The following is a 24,592-nucleotide window of genomic DNA, read 5'->3' on the forward strand; positions in this document are numbered from 1 at the left end:
TATAACCACTCAGCTCTCTGGTTGTGAATTTTGGAAGGGTATAGCCATGCGGCTCTCACATAGTGAATGCTGCAGGGGCAAAACCATGCAGCTCTAAGGTAGTGAATGCTTGAGGTACATAAACCTGCAGCTCTCAGGTGGTGAATGGTGGAGGGGTATAACCATGCAGCTCTAAGGTAGTGAATGCTTGAGGTATATAAAACTGCAGCTCTCAGGTGGTGAATGGTGGAGGGGTATAACCATGCAGCTCTAAGGTAGTGAATGCTTGAGGTATATAAACCTGCAGCTCTCAGGTGGTGAATGGTGGAGGGGTATAACCATGCAGCTCTAAGGTAGTGAATGATCGAGGTATATAAACCTGCAGCTCTGAGGTGGTGAATGGGGGAGGGGTATAACCATGTAGCTCTAAGGTGGTGAAAGCTGTGGGGTATAACCATGCAGCTCTCAGGTGTTGAATGCTGGAGGGGTCATAACTATGCAGCTCTCAGGTGGTGAATGTTGCCAGGTATAGCCATGCAGCTCTCAGGTGGTGAATGCTGTGGGGAATAGCCATGCAACTATCAGGGGGTGAATGCTGGAGGGGTATAACCATGCAACTCTCAGGTGGTGAATGCTGTGAGGTATAACCATGCATCTATCTGGTGGTGAATGCTGCGAGGTATAGCCTTGCAGTTCTCGGGTGGTGAATGTTGTGGGGTATAAACATGCAGCTCTCAGTTGGTGAATCTTGGAAGGGTATAGCTATGCGGCGCTCACATAGTGAATGCTGCAGGGGTGTAACCATGCAGCTCTAAGGTAGTGAATGTTTGAGGTAAATAAACCTGCAGCTCTCAGGTGGTGAATGGTGGAGGGGTATAGCCATGCAGCGCCCAGCTAGTGAATGTGTGAGGTAAATAAACCTGCAGCTCTCAGGTGGTGAATGGTGGAGGGGTATAACCATGCAGCTCTAAGGTAGTGAATGATTGAGGTATATAAACCTGCAGCTCTCAGGTGGTGAATGCTGGAGGGGTATAACCATGCAGATCTCTGGTGGTGAATGCTGTGAGGTATAACCATGCATCTCTCAGGTGGTGAATGCTGCAAGGTATAACCATGCAGCTCTCAGGTGGTGAATGCTGTGGGGGTATAACCATGCATCTCTCAGGTGGTGAATACTGTGGGGGTATAACCATGCAGATCTCTGGTGGTTAATGCTGCGAGGTATAACCATGCAGCTCTCTGGTGGTGAATGCTGCGAGGTATAACTATGCAGCTGTCAGGTGGTGAATGCTGTGAGGTATAGCCATGCAGCTCTCTGGTGGTGAATGCTGGAGGGGTATAGCCATGCAGCTCTCAGGTTGTGAATGCTGGAGGGGTATAACCATGCAGCTCTCTGGTGGTGAATACTGCGAGGTATAACCATGCAGCTCTCATGTGGTGAATGCTGCGAGGTATAACCATGCAGCTCTATGGTGGTGAATGCTGCGAGGTATAACCATGCAACTCTCTGGTGGTGAATGCTCCGAGGTATAACCATGCAGCTCTCAGGTGGTGAATGCTGCGAGATATAACCATGCAACTCTCTGGTGGTGAATGCTGCGAGGTATAACCATGCAGCTCTCAGGTGGTGAATGCTGCGAGGTATAACCATACAGCTCTCAGGTGGTGAATCCTGTGAGGTATAACCATGCAGCTCTCAGGTGGTGAATGCTGTGGGGGTATAACCATGCAGCTCTCAGGTGGTGAATGCTGGAGGGCTATAGCCATGCAGCTCTCTGGTGGTGAATGCTGTGGGGGTATAACCATGCATCTCTCAGGTGGTGAATGCTGTGGGGGTATAACCATGCAGCTCTCTGGTGGTTAATGCTGCGAGGTATAACCATGCAGCTCTCTGGTGGTGAATGCTGCGAGGTATAACTATGCAGCTCTTAGGTGGTGAATGCTGTGAGGTATAGCCATGCAGCCCTCAGGTGGTGAATGCTGGAGGGGTATAGCCATGCAGCTCTCAGGTTGTGAATGCTGGAGGGGTATAACCATGCAGCTCTCTGGTGGTGAATACTGCGAGGTATAACCATGCAGCTCTCATGTGGTGAATGCTGCGAGGTATAACCATGCAGCTCTCTGGTGTTCAATGCTGCGAGGTATAACCATGCAACTCTCTGGTGGTGAATTCTCCGAGGTATAACCATGCAGCTCTCAGGTGGTGAATGCTGCGAGGTATAACCATGCAACTCTCTGGTGGTGAATGCTGCGAGGTATAACCATGCAGCTCTCAGGTGGTGATTGCTGCGAGGTATAACCATGCAGCTCTCAGGTGGTGAATGCTGTGAGGTATAACCATGCAGCTCTCAGGTGATGAATGCTGTGGGGGTATAACCATGCAACTCTCAGGTGGTGAATGCTGGAGGGCTATAGCCATGCAGCTCTCTGGTGGTGAATGCTGCGAGGTATAACCATGCAGCTCTCTGGTGGTGAATGCTGCGAGGTTTAACTATGCAGCTCTCTGGTGGTGAATGCTGCGAGGTATGACCATGCAGCTCTCAGGTGGTGAATGCTGTGAGTTATAACCATGCAGCTCTCAGGTGGTGAATGCTGTGGGGGTATAACCATGCAGCTCTCAGGTGGTGAATGCTGGAGGGCTATAGCCATGCAGTTCTCTGGTGGTGAATGCTGCAAGGTATAACCATGCAGCTCTCTGGTGGTGAATGCCTCGAGTTATAACCATGCAGCTCTCTGGTGGTGAATGCTGCGAGGTATAACTATGCAGCTCTCTGGTGGTGAATGCTGCGAGATATAACTATGCAGCTCTCAGGTGGTGAATGCTGCGAGGTATAACCATGCAGCTCTCTGGTGGTGAATGCTGCGAGGTATAACCATGCAGCTCTCAGGTGGTGAATGCTGTGAGGTATAACCATGCAGCTCTCAGGTGGTGAATGCTGTGGGGGTATAACCATGCAGCTCTCAGGTGGTGAATGCTGAAGGGGTATAGCCATGCAGCTCTCAGGTGGTGAATGCTGGAGGGGTATAACCAAGCAGCTCTCTGGTGGTGAATACTGCGAGGTATAACCATGCAGCTCTCATGTGGTGAATGCTGCGAGGTATAACCATGCAACTCTCTGGTGGTGAATGCTGCGAGGTATAACCATGCACCTCTCAGGTGGTGAATGCTGCGAGGTATAACCATGCAGCTCTCAGGTGGTGAATGCTGTGAGTTATAACCATGCAGCTCTCAGGTGGTGAATGCTGTGGGGGTATAACCATGCAGCTCTCAGGTGGTGAATGCTTGAGGGCTATAGCCATGCAGCTCTCTGGTGGTGAATGCTGCGAGGTATAACCATGCAGCTCTCTGGTGGTGAATGCTGCGAGGTATCACCATGCAACTCTCTGGTGGTGAATGCTGCGAGGTATAACCATGCAGCTCTTAGGTGGTGAATGCTGCGAGGTATAACCATGCAACTCTCTGGTGGTGAATGCTGCGAGGTATAACCATGCAGCTCTCAGGTGGTGAATGCTGTGAGGTATAACCATGCAGCTCTCAGGTGGTGAATGCTGTGAGGTATAACCATGCAGCTCTCAGGTGGTGAATGCTGTGGGGGTATAACCATGCAGCTCTCAGGTGGTGAATGCTTGAGGGCTATAGCCATGCAGCTCTCTGGTGGTGAATGCTGCAAGGTATAACCATGCAGCTCTCTGGTGGTGAATGCTGCGAGGTATAACTATGCAGCTCTCAGGTGGTGAATGCTGTGAGGTTTAACCATGCAGCACTCTGGTGGTGAATGCTGCGGGGTATAACCATGCAGCTCTCAGGTGGTGAATGCTGTGGGGGTATAATCATGCAGGTCTCAGGTGGTGAATGCTGCAAGGTATAACCATGCAGCTCTCAGGTGGTGAATGCTGTGAGGTATAACCATGCAGCTCTCAGGTGGTGAATGCTGTGAGGTATAACCATGCAGCTCTCAGGGGGTGAATGGTGGAGGGGTATAACCATACAGCTCTCCAGGTGGTGAATGCTGCGAGGTATAACCGTGCAGCTCTCAGGTGGTGAATGCTGTGAGGTATAACCATGCAGCTCTCAGGTGGTGAAAGCTGTGAGGTATAACCATGCAGCTCTCAGGTGGTGAATGCTGTGAAGTATAACCATGCAGCTCTCAGGGGGTGAATGGTGGAGTGGTATAACCATGCAGCTCTCCAGGTGGTGAATGCTGCGAGGTATAACCATGCAGCTCTCAGGTGGTGAATACTGCGATGTATAACCATACAGCTCTCTGGTGGTGAATGCTGAGAGGTATAACCATGCAGCTCTCAGGTCGTGAATGCTGCGAGGTATAACCATGCATCTCTCAGGTGGTGAATGCTGCGAGGTATAACCATGCATCTCTCAGGTGGTGAATGCTGTGGGGGTATAACCATGCAGCTCTCTGGTGGTTAATGATGCGAGGTATAACCATGCAGCTCTCTGGTGGTGAATGCTGCGAGGTATAACTATGCAGCTCTCAGGTGGTGAATGCTGTGAGGTATAGCCATGCAGCCCTCCGGTGGTGAATGCTGGAGGGGTATAGCCATGCAGCTCTCAGGTGGTGAATGCTGGAGGGGTATAACCATGCTGCTCTCTGGTGGTGAATACTGCGAGGTATAACCATGCAGCTCTCAGGTGGTGAATGCTGGAGGGCTATAGCCATGCAGCTCTCTGGTGGTGAATCCTGCGAGGTATAACCATGCAGCTCTCTGGTGGTGAATGCTGCGATGTATGATTATGCAGCTCTCTGGTGGTGAATGCTGCGAGGTATGACCATGCAGCTCTCAGGTGGTGAATGCTCTGAGGTATAACCATGCAGCTCTCAGGTGGTGAATGCTGTGGGGGTATAACCATGCAGCTCTCAGGTGGTGAATGCTGGAGGGCTATAGCCATGCAGTTCTCTGGTGGTGAATGCTGCGAGGTATAACCATGCAGCTCTCTGGTGGTGAATGCTGCGAGGTATAACCATGCAGCTCTCTGGTGGTGAATGTTGCGAGGTATAACTATGGAGCTCTCTGGTGGTGAATGCTGCAAGATATAACCATGCAGCTCTCTGGTGGTGAATGCTGCAAGGTATAACTATGCAGCTCTCAGGTGGTGAATGCTGCAAGGTATAACCATGCAGCTCTCAGCTGGTGAATGCTGTGGGGGTATAACCATGCATCTCTCAGGTGGTGAATGCTGTGGGGGTATAACCATGCAGCTCTCTGGTGGGTAATGCTGCGAGGTATAACCATGCAGCTCTCTGGTGGTGAATGCTGCGAGGTATAACTATGCAGCTTTCAGGTGGTGAATGCTGTGAGGTATAGCCATGCAGCCCTCAGGTGGTGAATGCTGGAGGGGTATAGCCATGCAGCTCTCAGGTGGTGAATGCTGGAGGGGTATAACCATGCAGCTCTCAGGTGGTGAATGCTGCGAGGTATAACCATGCAGCTCTCTGGTGGTGAATGCTGCAAGGTATAACTATGCAGCTCTCAGGTGGTGAATGCTGCGAGGTATAACCATGCAGCTCTCAGCTGGTGAATGCTGTGGGGGTATAACCATGCATCTCTCAGGTGGTGAATGCTGTGGGGGTATAACCATGCAGCTCTCTGGTGGTTAATGCTGCGAGGTATAAACATGCAGCTCTCTGGTAGTGAATGCTGCGAGGTATAACTATGCAGCTCTCAGGTGGTGAATTCTGCAAGGTATAACCATGCAGCTCTCAGCTGGTGAATGCTGTGGGGGTATAACCATGCATCTCTCAGGTGGTGAATGCTGTGGAGGTATAACCATGCAGCTCTCTGGTGGGTAATGCTGCGAGGTATAACCATGCAGCTCTCTGGTGGTGAATGCTGCGAGGTATAACTATGCAGCTTTCAGGTGGTGAATGCTGTGAGGTATAGCCAGGCAGCCCTCAGGTGGTGAATGCTGGTGGGGTATAGCCATGCAGCACTCAGGTGGTGAATGCTGGAGGGGTATAGCCATGCAGCTCTCAGGTGGTGAATGCTAGAGGGGTATAACCATGCAACTCTCTGGTGGTGAATGCTGTGGGGATATAACCATGCAACTCTCTGGTGGTGAATGCTGGAGGGGTATAACCATGCAGATCTCTGGTGGTGAATGCTGTGAGGTATAACCAGGCAGCTCTCAGGTGGTGAATGCTGCGAGGTATAACCATGCAGCTCTCAGGTGGTGAATGCTGTGGGGGTATAACCATGCATCTCTCAGGTGGTGAATGCTGTGGGGGTATAACCATGCAGCTCTCTGGTGGTTAATGCTGCGAGGTATAACCATGCAGCTCTCTGGTGGTGAATGCTGCGAGGTATAACTATGCAGCTCTTAGGTGGTGAATGCTGTGAGGTATAGCCATGCAGCCCTCAGGTGGTGAATGCTGGAGGGGTATAGCCATGCAGCTCTCAGGTTGTGAATGCTGGAGGGGTATAACCATGCAGCTCTCTGGTGGTGAATACTGCGAGGTATAACCATGCAGCTCTCATGTGGTGAATGCTGCGAGGTATAACCATGCAACTCTCTGGTGGTGAATTCTCCGAGGTATAACCATGCAGCTCTCAGGTGGTGAATGCTGCGAGGTATAACCATGCAACTCTCTGGTGGTGAATGCTGCGAGGTATAACCATGCAGCTCTCAGGTGGTGATTGCTGCGAGGTATAACCATGCAGCTCTCAGGTGGTGAATGCTGTGAGGTATAACCATGCAGCTCTCAGGTGATGAATGCTGTGGGGGTATAACCATGCAACTCTCAGGTGGTGAATGCTGGAGGGCTATAGCCATGCAGCTCTCTGGTGGTGAATGCTGCGAGGTATAACCATGCAGCTCTCTGGTGGTGAATGCTGCGAGGTTTAACTATGCAGCTCTCTGGTGGTGAATGCTGCGAGGTATGACCATGCAGCTCTCAGGTGGTGAATGCTGTGAGTTATAACCATGCAGCTCTCAGGTGGTGAATGCTGTGGGGGTATAACCATGCAGCTCTCAGGTGGTGAATGCTGGAGGGCTATAGCCATGCAGTTCTCTGGTGGTGAATGCTGCAAGGTATAACCATGCAGCTCTCTGGTGGTGAATGCCTCGAGTTATAACCATGCAGCTCTCTGGTGGTGAATGCTGCGAGGTATAACTATGCAGCTCTCTGGTGGTGAATGCTGCGAGATATAACTATGCAGCTCTCAGGTGGTGAATGCTGCGAGGTATAACCATGCAGCTCTCAGGTGGTGAATGCTGTGAGGTATAACCATGCAGCTCTCAGGTGGTGAATGCTGTGGGGGTATAACCATGCAGCTCTCAGGTGGTGAATGCTGGAGGGCTATAGCCATGCAGCTCTCTGGTGGTGAATCCTGCGAGGTATAACCATGCAGCTCTCTGGTGGTGAATGCTGCGATGTATGATTATGCAGCTCTCTGGTGGTGAATGCTGCGAGGTATGACCATGCAGCTCTCAGGTGGTGAATGCTGTGAGGTATAACCATGCAGCTCTCAGGTGGTGAATGCTGTGGGGGTATAACCATGCAGCTCTCAGGTGGTGAATGCTGGAGGGCTATAGCCATGCAGTTCTCTGGTGGTGAATGCTGCGAGGTATAACCATGCAGCTCTCTGGTGGTGAATGCTGCGAGGTATAACCATGCAGCTCTCTGGTGGTGAATGTTGCGAGGTATAACTATGGAGCTCTCTGGTGGTGAATGCTGCAAGATATAACCATGCAGCTCTCTGGTGGTGAATGCTGCAAGGTATAACTATGCAGCTCTCAGGTGGTGAATGCTGCAAGGTATAACCATGCAGCTCTCAGCTGGTGAATGCTGTGGGGGTATAACCATGCATCTCTCAGGTGGTGAATGCTGTGGGGGTATAACCATGCAGCTCTCTGGTGGGTAATGCTGCGAGGTATAACCATGCAGCTCTCTGGTGGTGAATGCTGCGAGGTATAACTATGCAGCTTTCAGGTGGTGAATGCTGTGAGGTATAGCCATGCAGCCCTCAGGTGGTGAATGCTGGAGGGGTATAGCCATGCAGCTCTCAGGTGGTGAATGCTGGAGGGGTATAACCATGCAGCTCTCAGGTGGTGAATGCTGCGAGGTATAACCATGCAGCTCTCTGGTGGTGAATGCTGCAAGGTATAACTATGCAGCTCTCAGGTGGTGAATGCTGCGAGGTATAACCATGCAGCTCTCAGCTGGTGAATGCTGTGGGGGTATAACCATGCATCTCTCAGGTGGTGAATGCTGTGGGGGTATAACCATGCAGCTCTCTGGTGGTTAATGCTGCAAGGTATAAACATGCAGCTCTCTGGTAGTGAATGCTGCGAGGTATAACTATGCAGCTCTCAGGTGGTGAATTCTGCAAGGTATAACCATGCAGCTCTCAGCTGGTGAATGCTGTGGGGGTATAACCATGCATCTCTCAGGTGGTGAATGCTGTGGAGGTATAACCATGCAGCTCTCTGGTGGGTAATGCTGCGAGGTATAACCATGCAGCTCTCTGGTGGTGAATGCTGCGAGGTATAACTATGCAGCTTTCAGCTGGTGAATGCTGTGGGGGTATAACCATGCATCTCTCAGGTGGTGAATGCTGTGGGGGTATAACCATGCAGCTCTCTGGTGGTTAATGCTGCAAGGTATAAACATGCAGCTCTCTGGTAGTGAATGCTGCGAGGTATAACTATGCAGCTCTCAGGTGGTGAATTCTGCAAGGTATAACCATGCAGCTCTCAGCTGGTGAATGCTGTGGGGGTATAACCATGCATCTCTCAGGTGGTGAATGCTGTGGAGGTATAACCATGCAGCTCTCTGGTGGGTAATGCTGCGAGGTATAACCATGCAGCTCTCTGGTGGTGAATGCTGCGAGGTATAACTATGCAGCTTTCAGGTGGTGAATGCTGTGAGGTATAGCCAGGCAGCCCTCAGGTGGTGAATGCTGGAGGGGTATAGCCATGCAGCACTCAGGTGGTGAATGCTGGAGGGGTATAGCCATGCAGCTCTCAGGTGGTGAATGCTAGAGGGGTATAACCATGCAACTCTCTGGTGGTGAATGCTGTGGGGATATAACCATGCAACTCTCTGGTGGTGAATGCTGGAGGGGTATAACCATGCAGATCTCTGGTGGTGAATGCTGTGAGGTATAACCAGGCAGCTCTCAGGTGGTGAATGCTGCGAGGTATAACCATGCAGCTCTCAGGTGGTGAATGCTGTGGGGGTATAACCATGCATCTCTCAGGTGGTGAATGCTGTGGGGGTATAACCATGCAGCTCTCTGGTGGTTAATGCTGCGAGGTATAACCATGCAGCTCTCTGGTGGTGAATGCTGCGAGGTATAACTATGCAGCTCTTAGGTGGTGAATGCTGTGAGGTATAGCCATGCAGCCCTCAGGTGGTGAATGCTGGAGGGGTATAGCCATGCAGCTCTCAGGTTGTGAATGCTGGAGGGGTATAACCATGCAGCTCTCTGGTGGTGAATACTGCGAGGTATAACCATGCAGCTCTCATGTGGTGAATGCTGCGAGGTATAACCATGCAGCTCTCTGGTGTTCAATGCTGCGAGGTATAACCATGCAACTCTCTGGTGGTGAATTCTCCGAGGTATAACCATGCAGCTCTCAGGTGGTGAATGCTGCGAGGTATAACCATGCAACTCTCTGGTGGTGAATGCTGCGAGGTATAACCATGCAGCTCTCAGGTGGTGATTGCTGCGAGGTATAACCATGCAGCTCTCAGGTGGTGAATGCTGTGAGGTATAACCATGCAGCTCTCAGGTGATGAATGCTGTGGGGGTATAACCATGCAACTCTCAGGTGGTGAATGCTGGAGGGCTATAGCCATGCAGCTCTCTGGTGGTGAATGCTGCGAGGTATAACCATGCAGCTCTCTGGTGGTGAATGCTGCGAGGTTTAACTATGCAGCTCTCTGGTGGTGAATGCTGCGAGGTATGACCATGCAGCTCTCAGGTGGTGAATGCTGTGAGTTATAACCATGCAGCTCTCAGGTGGTGAATGCTGTGGGGGTATAACCATGCAGCTCTCAGGTGGTGAATGCTGGAGGGCTATAGCCATGCAGTTCTCTGGTGGTGAATGCTGCAAGGTATAACCATGCAGCTCTCTGGTGGTGAATGCCTCGAGTTATAACCATGCAGCTCTCTGGTGGTGAATGCTGCGAGGTATAACTATGCAGCTCTCTGGTGGTGAATGCTGCGAGATATAACTATGCAGCTCTCAGGTGGTGAATGCTGCGAGGTATAACCATGCAGCTCTCTGGTGGTGAATGCTGCGAGGTATAACCATGCAGCTCTCAGGTGGTGAATGCTGTGAGGTATAACCATGCAGCTCTCAGGTGGTGAATGCTGTGGGGGTATAACCATGCAGCTCACAGGTGGTGAATGCTGAAGGGGTATAGCCATGCAGCTCTCAGGTGGTGAATGCTGGAGGGGTATAACCAAGCAGCTCTCTGGTGGTGAATACTGCGAGGTATAACCATGCAGCTCTCATGTGGTGAATGCTGCGAGGTATAACCATGCAACTCTCTGGTGGTGAATGCTGCGAGGTATAACCATGCACCTCTCAGGTGGTGAATGCTGCGAGGTATAACCATGCAGCTCTCAGGTGGTGAATGCTGTGAGTTATAACCATGCAGCTCTCAGGTGGTGAATGCTGTGGGGGTATAACCATGCAGCTCTCAGGTGGTGAATGCTTGAGGGCTATAGCCATGCAGCTCTCTGGTGGTGAATGCTGCGAGGTATAACCATGCAGCTCTCTGGTGGTGAATGCTGCGAGGTATCACCATGCAACTCTCTGGTGGTGAATGCTGCGAGGTATAACCATGCAGCTCTTAGGTGGTGAATGCTGCGAGGTATAACCATGCAACTCTCTGGTGGTGAATGCTGCGAGGTATAACCATGCAGCTCTCAGGTGGTGAATGCTGCGAGGTATAACCATGCAGCTCTCAGGTGGTGAATGCTGTGAGGTATAACCATGCAGCTCTCAGGTGGTGAATGCTGTGGGGGTATAACCATGCAGCTCTCAGGTGGTGAATGCTTGAGGGCTATAGCCATGCAGCTCTCTGGTGGTGAATGCTGCAAGGTATAACCATGCAGCTCTTTGGTGGTGAATGCTGCGAGGTATAACTATGCAGCTCTCAGGTGGTGAATGCTGTGAGGTTTAACCATGCAGCACTCTGGTGGTGAATGCTGCGGGGTATAACCATGCAGCTCTCAGGTGGTGAATGCTGTGGGGGTATAATCATGCAGGTCTCAGGTGGTGAATGCTGCAAGGTATAACCATGCAGCTCTCAGGTGGTGAATGCTGTGAGGTATAACCATGCAGCTCTCAGGTGGTGAATGCTGTGAGGTATAACCATGCAGCTCTCAGGGGGTGAATGGTGGAGGGGTATAACCATACAGCTCTCCAGGTGGTGAATGCTGCGAGGTATAACCGTGCAGCTCTCAGGTGGTGAATGCTGTGAGGTATAACCATGCAGCTCTCAGGTGGTGAAAGCTGTGAGGTATAACCATGCAGCTCTCAGGTGGTGAATGCTGTGAAGTATAACCATGCAGCTCTCAGGGGGTGAATGGTGGAGTGGTATAACCATGCAGCTCTCCAGGTGGTGAATGCTGCGAGGTATAACCATGCAGCTCTCAGGTGGTGAATACTGCGATGTATAACCATACAGCTCTCTGGTGGTGAATGCTGAGAGGTATAACCATGCAGCTCTCAGGTCGTGAATGATGCGAGGTATAACCATGCATCTCTCAGGTGGTGAATGCTGCGAGGTATAACCATGCATCTCTCAGGTGGTGAATGCTGTGGGGGTATAACCATGCAGCTCTCTGGTGGTTAATGATGCGAGGTATAACCATGCAGCTCTCTGGTGGTGAATGCTGCGAGGTATAACTATGCAGCTCTCAGGTGGTGAATGCTGTGAGGTATAGCCATGCAGCCCTCCGGTGGTGAATGCTGGAGGGGTATAGCCATGCAGCTCTCAGGTGGTGAATGCTGGAGGGGTATAACCATGCTGCTCTCTGGTGGTGAATACTGCGAGGTATAACCATGCAGCTCTCATGTGGTGAATGCTGCGAGGTATAACCATGCAGCTCTCTGGTGGTGAATGCTGCGAGGTATAACCATGCAACTCTCTGGTGGTGAATGCTGGAGGGGTATAACCATGCAGATCTCTGGTGGTGAATGCTGTGAGGTATAACCATGCAGCTCTCAGGTGGTGAATGCTGCGAGGTATAACCATGCATCTCTCAGGTGGTAAATGCTGCGAGGTATAACCATGCAGCTCTCAGGTGGTGAATGCTGTGGGGGTATAACCATGCATCTCTCAGGTGGTGAATGCTGTGGGGGTATAACCATGCAGCTCTCTGGTGGTTAATGCTGCGAGGTATAACCATGCAGCTCTCTGGTGGTGAATGCTGCGAGGTATAACTATGCAGCTCTCAGGTGGTGAATGCTGTGAGGTATAGCCATGCAGCCCTCAGGTGGTGAATGCTGGAGGGGTATAGCCATGCAGTACTCTGGTGGTGAATGCTGCAAGGTATAACCATGCAGCTCTCTGGTGGTGAATGCTGCGAGGTATAACCATGCAGCTCTCTGGTGGTGAATGCTGGAGGGGTATAACCATGCAGATCTCTGGTGGTGAATGCTGTGAGGTATAACCAGGCAGCTCTCAGGTGGTGAATGCTGCGAGGTATAACCATGCATCTCTCAGGTGGTGAATGCTGCGAGGTATAACCATGCAGCTCTCAGGTGGTGAATGCTGTGGGGGTATAACCATGCATCTCTCAGGTGGTGAATGCTGTGGGGGTATAACCATGCAGCTCTCTGGTGGTTAATGCTGCGAGGTATAACCATACAGCTCTCTGGTGGTGAATGCTGCAAAGTATAACTATGCAGCTCTCAGGTGGTGAATGCTGTGAGGTATAGCCATGCAGCTCTCAGGTGGTGAATGCTGGAGGGCTATAGCCATGCAGTTCTCTGGTGGTGAATGCTGCAAGGTATAACCATGCAGCTCTCTGGTGGTGAATGCTGCGAGGTACAACCATGCAGCTCTCTGGTGGTGAATGCTGCGAGGTATAACTATGCAGCTCTCTGGTGGTGAATGCTGTGAGATATAACTATGCAGCTCTCAGGTGGTGAATGCTGCGAGGTATAACCATGCAGCTCTCTGGTGGTGAATGCTGCGAGGTATAACTATGCAGCTCTCAGGTGGTGAATGCTGCGAGGTATAACCATGCAGCTCTCAGCTGGTGAATGCTGTGGGGGTATAACCATGCATCTCTCAGGTGGTGAACGCTGTGGGGGTATAACCATGCAGCTCTCTGGTGGTTAATGCTGTAAGGTATAACTATGCAGCTCTCAGGTGGTGAATGCTGTGAGGTATAGCCATGCAGCCCTCAGGTGGTGAATGCTGAAGGGGTATAGCCATGCAGCTCTCAGGTGGTGAATGCTGGAGGGGTATAACCATGCAGCTCTCTGGTGGTGAATACTGCGAGGTATAACCATGCAGCTCTCATGTGGTGAATGCTGCGAGGTATAACCATGCAGCTCTCTGGTGGTGAATGCTGCGAGGTATAACCATGCAACTCTCTGGTGGTGAATGCTGCGAGGTATAACCATGCAGCTCTCAGGTGGTGAATGCTGCGAGGTATAACCATGCAACTCTCTGGTGGTGAATGCTGCGAGGTATAACCATGCAGCTCTCAGGTGGTGAATGCTGTGAGGTATAACCATGCAGCTCTCAGGTGGTGAATGCTGTGAGGTATAACCATGCAGCTCTCAGGTGGTGAATGCTGTGGGGTATAACCATGCAGCTCTCAGGTGGTGAATGCTTGAGGGCTATAGCCATGCAGCTCTCTGGTGGTGAATGCTGCAAGGTATAACCATGCAGCTCTCTGGTGGTGAATGCTGCGAGGTATAACTATACAGCTCTCAGATGGTGAATGCTGTGAGGTATAACAATGCAGCACTCTGGTGGTGAATGCTGCGAGGTATAACCATGCAGCTCTCAGGTGATGAATGCTGTGGGGGTATAATCATGCAGGTCTCAGGTGGTGAATGCTGCGAGGTATAACCATGCAGCTCTCAGGTGGTGAATGCTGTGAGGTATAACCATGCAGCTCTCAGGAGGTGAATGCTGCGAGGTATAACCATGCAGCTCTCAGGGGGTGAATGGTGGAGGGGTATAACCATGCAGCTCTCAGGTGGTGAAAGCTGTGAGGTATAACCATGCAGCTCTCAGGTGGTGAATGTTGTGAAGTATAACCATGCAGCTCTCAGGGGGTGAATGGTGGAGTGGCATAACCATGCAGCTCTACAGGTGGTGAATGCTGCGAGGTATAACCATGCAGCTCTCAGGTGGTGAATACTGCGATGTATAACCATACAGCTCTCTGGTGGTGAATGCTGAGAGGTATAACCATGCAGCTCTCAGGTCGTGAAAGCTGCGAGGTATAACCATGCACCTTTCAGGTCGTGAATGCCGGAGGGGCCATAACTATGCAGCTCTCAGGTGGTGAATGTTGCCAGGTATAGCTTTGCAGCTCTCAGGGGTGAATGCTGGAGTGGTATAACCATGCAACTCTCAGGTGGTGAATGCTGTGAGGTATAACCATGCAGCTCTCTGGTGGTGAATGCTGCGAGGTATAGCGTTGCAGTTCTCAGGTGGTAAATGCTGTGGGGTATGACCACTCAGCTCTCTGGTTGTGAATTTTGGAAGGGTATAGCCATGCGGCTCTCACATAGTGAATGCTGCAGGGGCAAAACCATGCAGCTCTAAGGTAGTGAATGCTTGAGGTACATAAACCTGCAGCTCTCAGGTGGTGAATGGTGGAGGGGTATAACCATGCAGCTCTAAGGTAGTGAATGCTTGAGGTATATAAAACTGCAGCTCTCAGGTGGTGAATGGTGGAGGGGTATAACCATGCAGCTCTAAGGTAGTGAATGCTTGAGGTATATAAACCTGCAGCTCTCAGGTGGTGAATGGTGGAGGGGTATAACCATGCAGCTCTAAGGTAGTGAATGATCGAGGTATATAAACCTGCAGCTCTGAGGTGGTGAATGGGGGAGGGGTATAACCATGTAGCTCTAAGGTGGTGAAAGCTGTGGGGTATAACCATGCAGCTCTCAGGTGTTGAATGCTGGAGGGGTCATAACTATGCAGCTCTCAGGTGGTGAATGTTGCCAGGTATAGCCATGCAGCTCTCAGGTGGTGAATGCTGTGGGGAATAGCCATGCAACTATCAGGGGGTGAATGCTGGAGGGGTATAACCATGCAACTCTCAGGTGGTGAATGCTGTGAGGTATAACCATGCATCTATCTGGTGGTGAATGCTGCGAGGTATAGCCTTGCAGTTCTCGGGTGGTGAATGTTGTGGGGTATAAACATGCAGCTCTCAGTTGGTGAATCTTGGAAGGGTATAGCTATGCGGCGCTCACATAGTGAATGCTGCAGGGGTGTAACCATGCAGCTCTAAGGTAGTGAATGTTTGAGGTAAATAAACCTGCAGCTCTCAGGTGGTGAATGGTGGAGGGGTATAGCCATGCAGCGCCCAGCTAGTGAATGTGTGAGGTAAATAAACCTGTAGCTCTCAGGTGGTGAATGGTGGAGGGGTATAACCATGCAGCTCTAAGGTAGTGAATGATTGAGGTATATAAACCTGCAGCTCTCAGGTGGTGAATGCTGGAGGGGTATAACCATGCAGATCTCTGGTGGTGAATGCTGTGAGGTATAACCATGCATCTCTCAGGTGGTGAATGCTGCAAGGTATAACCATGCAGCTCTCAGGTGGTGAATGCTGTGGGGGTATAACCATGCATCTCTCAGGTGGTGAATACTGTGGGGGTATAACCATGCAGATCTCTGGTGGTTAATGCTGCGAGGTATAACCATGCAGCTCTCTGGTGGTGAATGCTGCGAGGTATAACTATGCAGCTGTCAGGTGGTGAATGCTGTGAGGTATAGCCATGCAGCTCTCTGGTGGTGAATGCTGGAGGGGTATAGCCATGCAGCTCTCAGGTTGTGAATGCTGGAGGGGTATAACCATGCAGCTCTCTGGTGGTGAATACTGCGAGGTATAACCATGCAGCTCTCATGTGGTGAATGCTGCGAGGTATAACCATGCAGCTCTATGGTGGTGAATGCTGCGAGGTATAACCATGCAACTCTCTGGTGGTGAATGCTCCGAGGTATAACCATGCAGCTCTCAGGTGGTGAATGCTGCGAGATATAACCATGCAACTCTCTGGTGGTGAATGCTGCGAGGTATAACCATGCAGCTCTCAGGTGGTGAATGCTGCGAGGTATAACCATACAGCTCTCAGGTGGTGAATCCTGTGAGGTATAACCATGCAGCTCTCAGGTGGTGAATGCTGTGGGGGTATAACCATGCAGCTCTCAGGTGGTGAATGCTGGAGGGCTATAGCCATGCAGCTCTCTGGTGGTGAATGCTGCGAGGTATAACCATGCAGCTCTCAGGTGGTGAATGCTGGAGGGGTATAACCATGCAGCTCTCAGGTGGTGAATGCTGCGAGGTATAACCATGCAGCTCTCTGGTGGTGAATGCTGCAAGGTATAACTATGCAGCTCTCAGGTGGTGAATGCTGCGAGGTATAACCATGCAGCTCTCAGCTGGTGAATGCTGTGGGGGTATAACCATGCATCTCTCAGGTGGTGAATGCTGTGGGGGTATAACCATGCAGCTCTCAGGTGTTGAATACTGCGATGTATAACCATACAGCTCTCTGGTGGTGAATGCTGAGAGGTATAACCATGCAGCTCTCAGGTCGTGAAAGCTGCGAGGTATAACCATGCACCTTTCAGGTCGTGAATGCCGGAGGGGCCATAACTATGCAGCTCTCAGGTGGTGAATGTTGCCAGGTATAGCTTTGCAGCTCTCAGGGGTGAATGCTGGAGTGGTATAACCATGCAACTCTCAGGTGGTGAATGCTGTGAGGTATAACCATGCAGCTCTCTGGTGGTGAATGCTGCGAGGTATAGCGTTGCAGTTCTCAGGTGGTAAATGCTGTGGGGTATAACCACTCAGCTCTCTGGTTGTGAATTTTGGAAGGGTATAGCCATGCGGCTCTCACATAGTGAATGCTGCAGGGGCAAAACCATGCAGCTCTAAGATAGTGAATGCTTGAGGTACATAAACCTGCAGCTCTCAGGTGGTGAATGGTGGAGGGGTATAACCATGCAGCTCTAAGGTAGTGAATGCTTGAGGTATATAAAACTGCAGCTCTCAGGTGGTGAATGGTGGAGGGGTATAACCATGCAGCTCTAAGGTAGTGAATGCTTGAGGTATATAAACCTGCAGCTCTCAGGTGGTGAATGGTGGAGGGGTATAACCATGCAGCTCTAAGGTAGTGAATGATCGAGGTATATAAACCTGCAGCTCTGAGGTGGTGAATGGGGGAGGGGTATAACCATGTAGCTCTAAGGTGGTGAAAGCTGTGGGGTATAACCATGCAGCTCTGAGGTGTTGAATGCTGGAGGGGTCATAACTATGCAGCTCTCAGGTGGTGAATGTTGCCAGGTATAGCCATGCAGCTCTCAGGTGGTGAATGCTGTGGGGAATAGCCATGCAACTATCAGGGGGTGAATGCTGGAGGGGTATAACCATGCAACTCTCAGGTGGTGAATGCTGTGAGGTATAACCATGCATCTATCTGGTGGTGAATGCTGCGAGGTATAGCCTTGCAGTTCTCGGGTGGTGAATGTTGTGGGGTATAAACATGCAGCTCTCAGTTGGTGAATCTTGGAAGGGTATAGCTATGCGGCGCTCACATAGTGAATGCTGCAGGGGTGTAACCATGCAGCTCTAAGGTAGTGAATGTTTGAGGTAAATAAACCTGCAGCTCTCAGGTGGTGAATGGTGGAGGGGTATAGCCATGCAGCGCCCAGCTAGTGAATGTGTGAGGTAAATAAACCTGCAGCTCTCAGGTGGTGAATGGTGGAGGGGTATAACCATGCAGCTCTAAGGTAGTGAATGATTGAGGTATATAAACCTGCAGCTCTCAGGTGGTGAATGCTGGAGGGGTATAACCATGCAGATCTCTGGTGGTGAATGCTGTGAGGTATAACCATGCATCTCTCAGGTGGTGAATGCTGCAAGGTATAACCATGCAGCTCTCAGGTGGTGAATGCTGTGGGGGTATAACCATGCATCTCTCAGGTGGTGAATACTGTGGGGGTATAACCATGCAGATCTCTGGTGGTTAATGCTGCGAGGTATAACCATGCAGCTCTCTGGTGGTGAATGCTGTGAGGTATAACTATGCAGCTGTCAGGTGGTGAATGCTGTGAGGTATAGCCATGCAGCTCTCTGGTGGTGAATGCTGGAGGGGTATAGCCATGCAGCTCTCAGGTTGTGAATGCTGGAGGGGTATAACCATGCAGCTCTCTGGTGGTGAATACTGCGAGGTATAACCATGCAGCTCTCATGTGGTGAATGCTGCGAGGTATAACCATGCAGCTCTATGGTGGTGAATGCTGCGAGGTATAACCATGCAACTCTCTGGTGGTGAATGCTCCGAGGTATAACCATGCAGCTCTCAGGTGGTGAATGCTGCGAGATATAACCATGCAACTCTCTGGTGGTGAATGCTGCGAGGTATAACCATGCAGCTCTCAGCTGGTGAATGCTGTGGGGGTATAACAATGCATCTCTCAGGTGGTGAATGCTGTGGGGGTATAACCATGCAGCTCTCAGGTGTTGAATACTGCGATGTATAACCATACAGCTCTCTGGTGGTGAATGCTGAGAGGTATAACCATGCAGCTCTCAGGTCGTGAAAGCTGCGAGGTATAACCATGCACCTTTCAGGTCGTGAATGCCGGAGGGGCCATAACTATGCAGCTCTCAGGTGGTGAATGTTGCCAGGTATAGCTTTGCAGCTCTCAGGGGTGAATGCTGGAGTGGTATAACCATGCAACTCTCAGGTGGTGAATGCTGTGAGGTATAACCATGCAGCTCTCTGGTGGTGAATGCTGCGAGGTATAGCGTTGCAGTTCTAAGGTGGTAAATGCTGTGGGGTATAACCACTCAGCTCTCTGGTTGTGAATTTTGGAAGGGTATAGCCATGCGGCTCTCACATAGTGAATGCTGCAGGGGCAAAACCATGCAGCTCTAAGATAGTGAATGCTTGAGGTACATAAACCTGCAGCTCTCAGGTGGTGAATGGTGGAGGGGTATAACCATGCAGCTCTAAGGTAGTGAATGCTTGAGGTATATAAAACTGCAGCTCTCAGGTGGTGAATGGTGGAGGGGTATAACCATGCAGCTCTTAGGTAGTGAATGCTTGAGGTATATAAACCTGCAGCTCTCAGGTGGTGAATGGTGGAGGGGTATAACCATGCAGCTCTAAGGTAGTGAATGATCGAGGTATATAAACCTGCAGCTCTGAGGTGGTGAATGGGGGAGGGGTATAACCATGTAGCTCTAAGGTGGTGAAAGCTGTGGGGTATAACCATGCAGCTCTCAGGTGTTGAATGCTGGAGGGGTCATAACTATGCAGCTCTCAGGTGGTGAATGTTGCCAGGTATAGCCATGCAGCTCTCAGGTGGTGAATGCTGTGGGGAATAGCCATGCAACTATCAGGGGGTGAATGCTGGAGGGGTATAACCATGCAACTCTCAGGTGGTGAATGCTGTGAGGTATAACCATGCATCTATCTGGTGGTGAATGCTGCGAGGTATAGCCTTGCAGTTCTCGGGTGGTGAATGTTGTGGGGTATAAACATGCAGCTCTCAGTTGGTGAATCTTGAAAGGGTATAGCTATGCGGCGCTCACATAGTGAATGCTGCAGGGGTGTAACCATGCAGCTCTAAGGTAGTGAATGTTTGAGGTAAATAAACCTGCAGCTCTCAGGTGGTGAATGGTGGAGGGGTATAGCCATGCAGCGCCCAGCTAGTAAATGTGTGAGGTAAATAAACCTGCAGCTCTCAGGTGGTGAATGGTGGAGGGGTATAACCATGCAGCTCTAAGGTAGTGAATGATTGAGGTATATAAACCTGCAGCTCTCAGGTGGTGAATGCTGGAGGGGTATAACCATGCAGATCTCTGGTGGTGAATGCTGTAAGGTATAACCATGCATCTCTCAGGTGGTGAATGCTGCAAGGTATAACCATGCAGCTCTCAGGTGGTGAATGCTGTGGGGGTATAACCATGCATCTCTCAGGTGGTGAATACTGTGGGGGTATAACCATGCAGATCTCTGGTGGTTAATGCTGCGAGGTATAACCATGCAGCTCTCTGGTGGTGAATGCTGCGAGGTATAACTATGCAGCTGTCAGGTGGTGAATGCTGTGAGGTATAGCCATGCAGCTCTCTGGTGGTGAATGCTGGAGGGGTATAGCCATGCAGCTCTCAGGTTGTGAATGCTGGAGGGGTATAACCATGCAGCTCTCTGGTGGTGAATACTGCGAGGTATAACCATGCAGCTCTCATGTGGTGAATGCTGCGAGGTATAACCATGCAGCTCTATGGTGGTGAATGCTGTGAGGTATAACCATGCAACTCTCTGGTGGTGAATGCTCCGAGGTATAACCATGCAGCTCTCAGGTGGTGAATGCTGCGAGATATAACCATGCAACTCTCTGGTGGTGAATGCTGCGAGGTATAACCATGCAGCTCTCAGGTGGTGAATGCTGCGAGGTATAACCATACAGCTCTCAGGTGGTGAATCCTGTGAGGTATAACCATGCAGCTCTCAGGTGGTGAATGCTGTGGGGGTATAACCATGCAGCTCTCAGGTGGTGAATGCTGGAGGGCTATAGCCATGCAGCTCTCTGGTGGTGAATGCTGCGAGGTATAACCATGCAGCTCTCAGGTGGTGAATGCTGGAGGGGTATAACCATGCAGCTCTCAGGTGGTGAATGCTGCGAGGTATAACCATGCAGCTCTCTGGTGGTGAATGCTGCAAGGTATAACTATGCAGCTCTCAGGTGGTGAATGCTGCGAGGTATAACCATGCAGCTCTCAGCTGGTGAATGCTGTGGGGGTATAACCATGCATCTCTCAGGTGGTGAATGCTGTGGGGGTATAACCATGCAGCTCTCTGGTGGTTAATGCTGCGAGGTATAAACATGCAGCTCTCTGGTAGTGAATGCTGCGAGGTATAACTATGCAGCTCTCAGGTGGTGAATTCTGCAAGGTATAACCATGCAGCTCTCAGCTGGTGAATGCTGTGGGGGTATAACCATGCATCTCTCAGGTGGTGAATGCTGTGGAGGTATAACCATGCAGCTCTCTGGTGGGTAATGCTGCGAGGTATAACCATGCAGCTCTCTGGTGGTGAATGCTGCGAGGTATAACTATGCAGCTTTCAGGTGGTGAATGCTGTGAGGTATAGCCAGGCAGCCCTCAGGTGGTGAATGCTGGAGGGGTATAGCCATGCAGCACTCAGGTGGTGAATGCTGGAGGGGTATAGCCATGCAGCTCTCAGGTGGTGAATGCTAGAGGGGTATAACCATGCAACTCTCTGGTGGTGAATGCTGTGGGGATATAACCATGCAACTCTCTGGTGGTGAATGCTGGAGGGGTATAACCATGCAGATCTCTGGTGGTGAATGCTGTGAGGTATAACCAGGCAGCTCTCAGGTGGTGAATGCTGCGAGGTATAACCATGCAGCTCTCAGGTGGTGAATGCTGTGGGGGTATAACCATGCATCTCTCAGGTGGTGAATGCTGTGGGGGTATAACCATGCAGCTCTCTGGTGGTTAATGCTGCGAGGTATAACCATGCAGCTCTCTGGTGGTGAATGCTGCGAGGTATAACTATGCAGCTCTTAGGTGGTGAATGCTGTGAGGTATAGCCATGCAGCCCTCAGGTGGTGAATGCTGGAGGGGTATAGCCATGCAGCTCTCAGGTTGTGAATGCTGGAGGGGTATAACCATGCAGCTCTCTGGTGGTGAATACTGCGAGGTATAACCATGCAGCTCTCATGTGGTGAATGCTGCGAGGTATAACCATGCAGCTCTCTGGTGTTCAATGCTGCGAGGTATAACCATGCAACTCTCTGGTGGTGAATTCTCCGAGGTATAACCATGCAGCTCTCAGGTGGTGAATGCTGCGAGGTATAACCATGCAACTCTCTGGTGGTGAATGCTGCGAGGTATAACCATGCAGCTCTCAGGTGGTGATTGCTGCGAGGTATAACCATGCAGCTCTCAGGTGGTGAATGCTGTGAGGTATAACCATGCAGCTCTCAGGTGATGAATGCTGTGGGGGTATGACCATGCAACTCTCAGGTGGTGAATGCTGGAGGGCTATAGCCATGCAGCTCTCTGGTGGTGAATGCTGCGAGGTATAACCATGCAGCTCTCTGGTGGTGAATGCTGCGAGGTTTAACTATGCAGCTCTCTGGTGGTGAATGCTGCGAGGTATGACCATGCAGCTCTCAGGTGGTGAATGCTGTGAGTTATAACCATGCAGCTCTCAGGTGGTGAATGCTGTGGGGGTATAACCATGCAGCTCTCAGGTGGTGAATGCTGGAGGGCTATAGCCATGCAGTTCTCTGGTGGTGAATGCTGCAAGGTATAACCATGCAGCTCTCTGGTGGTGAATGCCTCGAGTTATAACCATGCAGCTCTCTGGTGGTGAATGCTGCGAGGTATAACTATGCAGCTCTCTGGTGGTGAATGCTGCGAGATATAACTATGCAGCTCTCAGGTGGTGAATGCTGCGAGGTATAACCATGCAGCTCTCTGGTGGTGAATGCTGCGAGGTATAACCATGCAGCTCTCAGGTGGTGAATGCTGTGAGGTATAACCATGCAGCTCTCAGGTGGTGAATGCTGTGGGGGTATAACCATGCAGCTCTCAGGTGGTGAATGCTGAAGGGGTATAGCCATGCAGCTCTCAGGTGGTGAATGCTGGAGGGGTATAACCAAGCAGCTCTCTGGTGGTGAATACTGCGAGGTATAACCATGCAGCTCTCATGTGGTGAATGCTGCGAGGTATAACCATGCAACTCTCTGGTGGTGAATGCTGCGAGGTATAACCATGCACCTCTCAGGTGGTGAATGCTGCGAGGTATAACCATGCAGCTCTCAGGTGGTGAATGCTGTGAGTTATAACCATGCAGCTCTCAGGTGGTGAATGCTGTGGGGGTATAACCATGCAGCTCTCAGGTGGTGAATGCTTGAGGGCTATAGCCATGCAGCTCTCTGGTGGTGAATGCTGCGAGGTATAACCATGCAGCTCTCTGGTGGTGAATGCTGCGAGGTATCACCATGCAACTCTCTGGTGGTGAATGCTGCGAGGTATAACCATGCAGCTCTTAGGTGGTGAATGCTGCGAGGTATAACCATGCAACTCTCTGGTGGTGAATGCTGCGAGGTATAACCATGCAGCTCTCAGGTGGTGAATGCTGCGAGGTATAACCATGCAGCTCTCAGGTGGTGAATGCTGTGAGGTATAACCATGCAGCTCTCAGGTGGTGAATGCTGTGGGGGTATAACCATGCAGCTCTCAGGTGGTGAATGCTTGAGGGCTATAGCCATGCAGCTCTCTGGTGGTGAATGCTGCAAGGTATAACCATGCAGCTCTCTGGTGGTGAATGCTGCGAGGTATAACTATGCAGCTCTCAGGTGGTGAATGCTGTGAGGTTTAACCATGCAGCACTCTGGTGGTGAATGCTGCGGGGTATAACCATGCAGCTCTCAGGTGGTGAATGCTGTGGGGGTATAATCATGCAGGTCTCAGGTGGTGAATGCTGCAAGGTATAACCATGCAGCTCTCAGGTGGTGAATGCTGTGAGGTATAACCATGCAGCTCTCAGGTGGTGAATGCTGTGAGGTATAACCATGCAGCTCTCAGGGGGTGAATGGTGGAGGGGTATAACCATACAGCTCTCCAGGTGGTGAATGCTGCGAGGTATAACCGTGCAGCTCTCAGGTGGTGAATGCTGTGAGGTATAACCATGCAGCTCTCAGGTGGTGAAAGCTGTGAGGTATAACCATGCAGCTCTCAGGTGGTGAATGCTGTGAAGTATAACCATGCAGCTCTCAGGGGGTGAATGGTGGAGTGGTATAACCATGCAGCTCTCCAGGTGGTGAATGCTGCGAGGTATAACCATGCAGCTCTCAGGTGGTGAATACTGCGATGTATAACCATACAGCTCTCTGGTGGTGAATGCTGAGAGGTATAACCATGCAGCTCTCAGGTCGTGAATGCTGCGAGGTATAACCATGCATCTCTCAGGTGGTGAATGCTGCGAGGTATAACCATGCATCTCTCAGGTGGTGAATGCTGTGGGGGTATAACCATGCAGCTCTCTGGTGGTTAATGATGCGAGGTATAACCATGCAGCTCTCTGGTGGTGAATGCTGCGAGGTATAACTATGCAGCTCTCAGGTGGTGAATGCTGTGAGGTATAGCCATGCAGCCCTCCGGTGGTGAATGCTGGAGGGGTATAGCCATGCAGCTCTCAGGTGGTGAATGCTGGAGGGGTATAACCATGCTGCTCTCTGGTGGTGAATACTGCGAGGTATAACCATGCAGCTCTCATGTGGTGAATGCTGCGAGGTATAACCATGCAGCTCTCTGGTGGTGAATGCTGCGAGGTATAACCATGCAACTCTCTGGTGGTGAATGCTGGAGGGGTATAACCATGCAG

This window comes from Lissotriton helveticus, chromosome 7, assembly GCF_964261635.1.
Source record: "Lissotriton helveticus chromosome 7, aLisHel1.1, whole genome shotgun sequence".
NCBI lineage: Eukaryota > Metazoa > Chordata > Amphibia > Caudata > Salamandridae > Lissotriton > Lissotriton helveticus.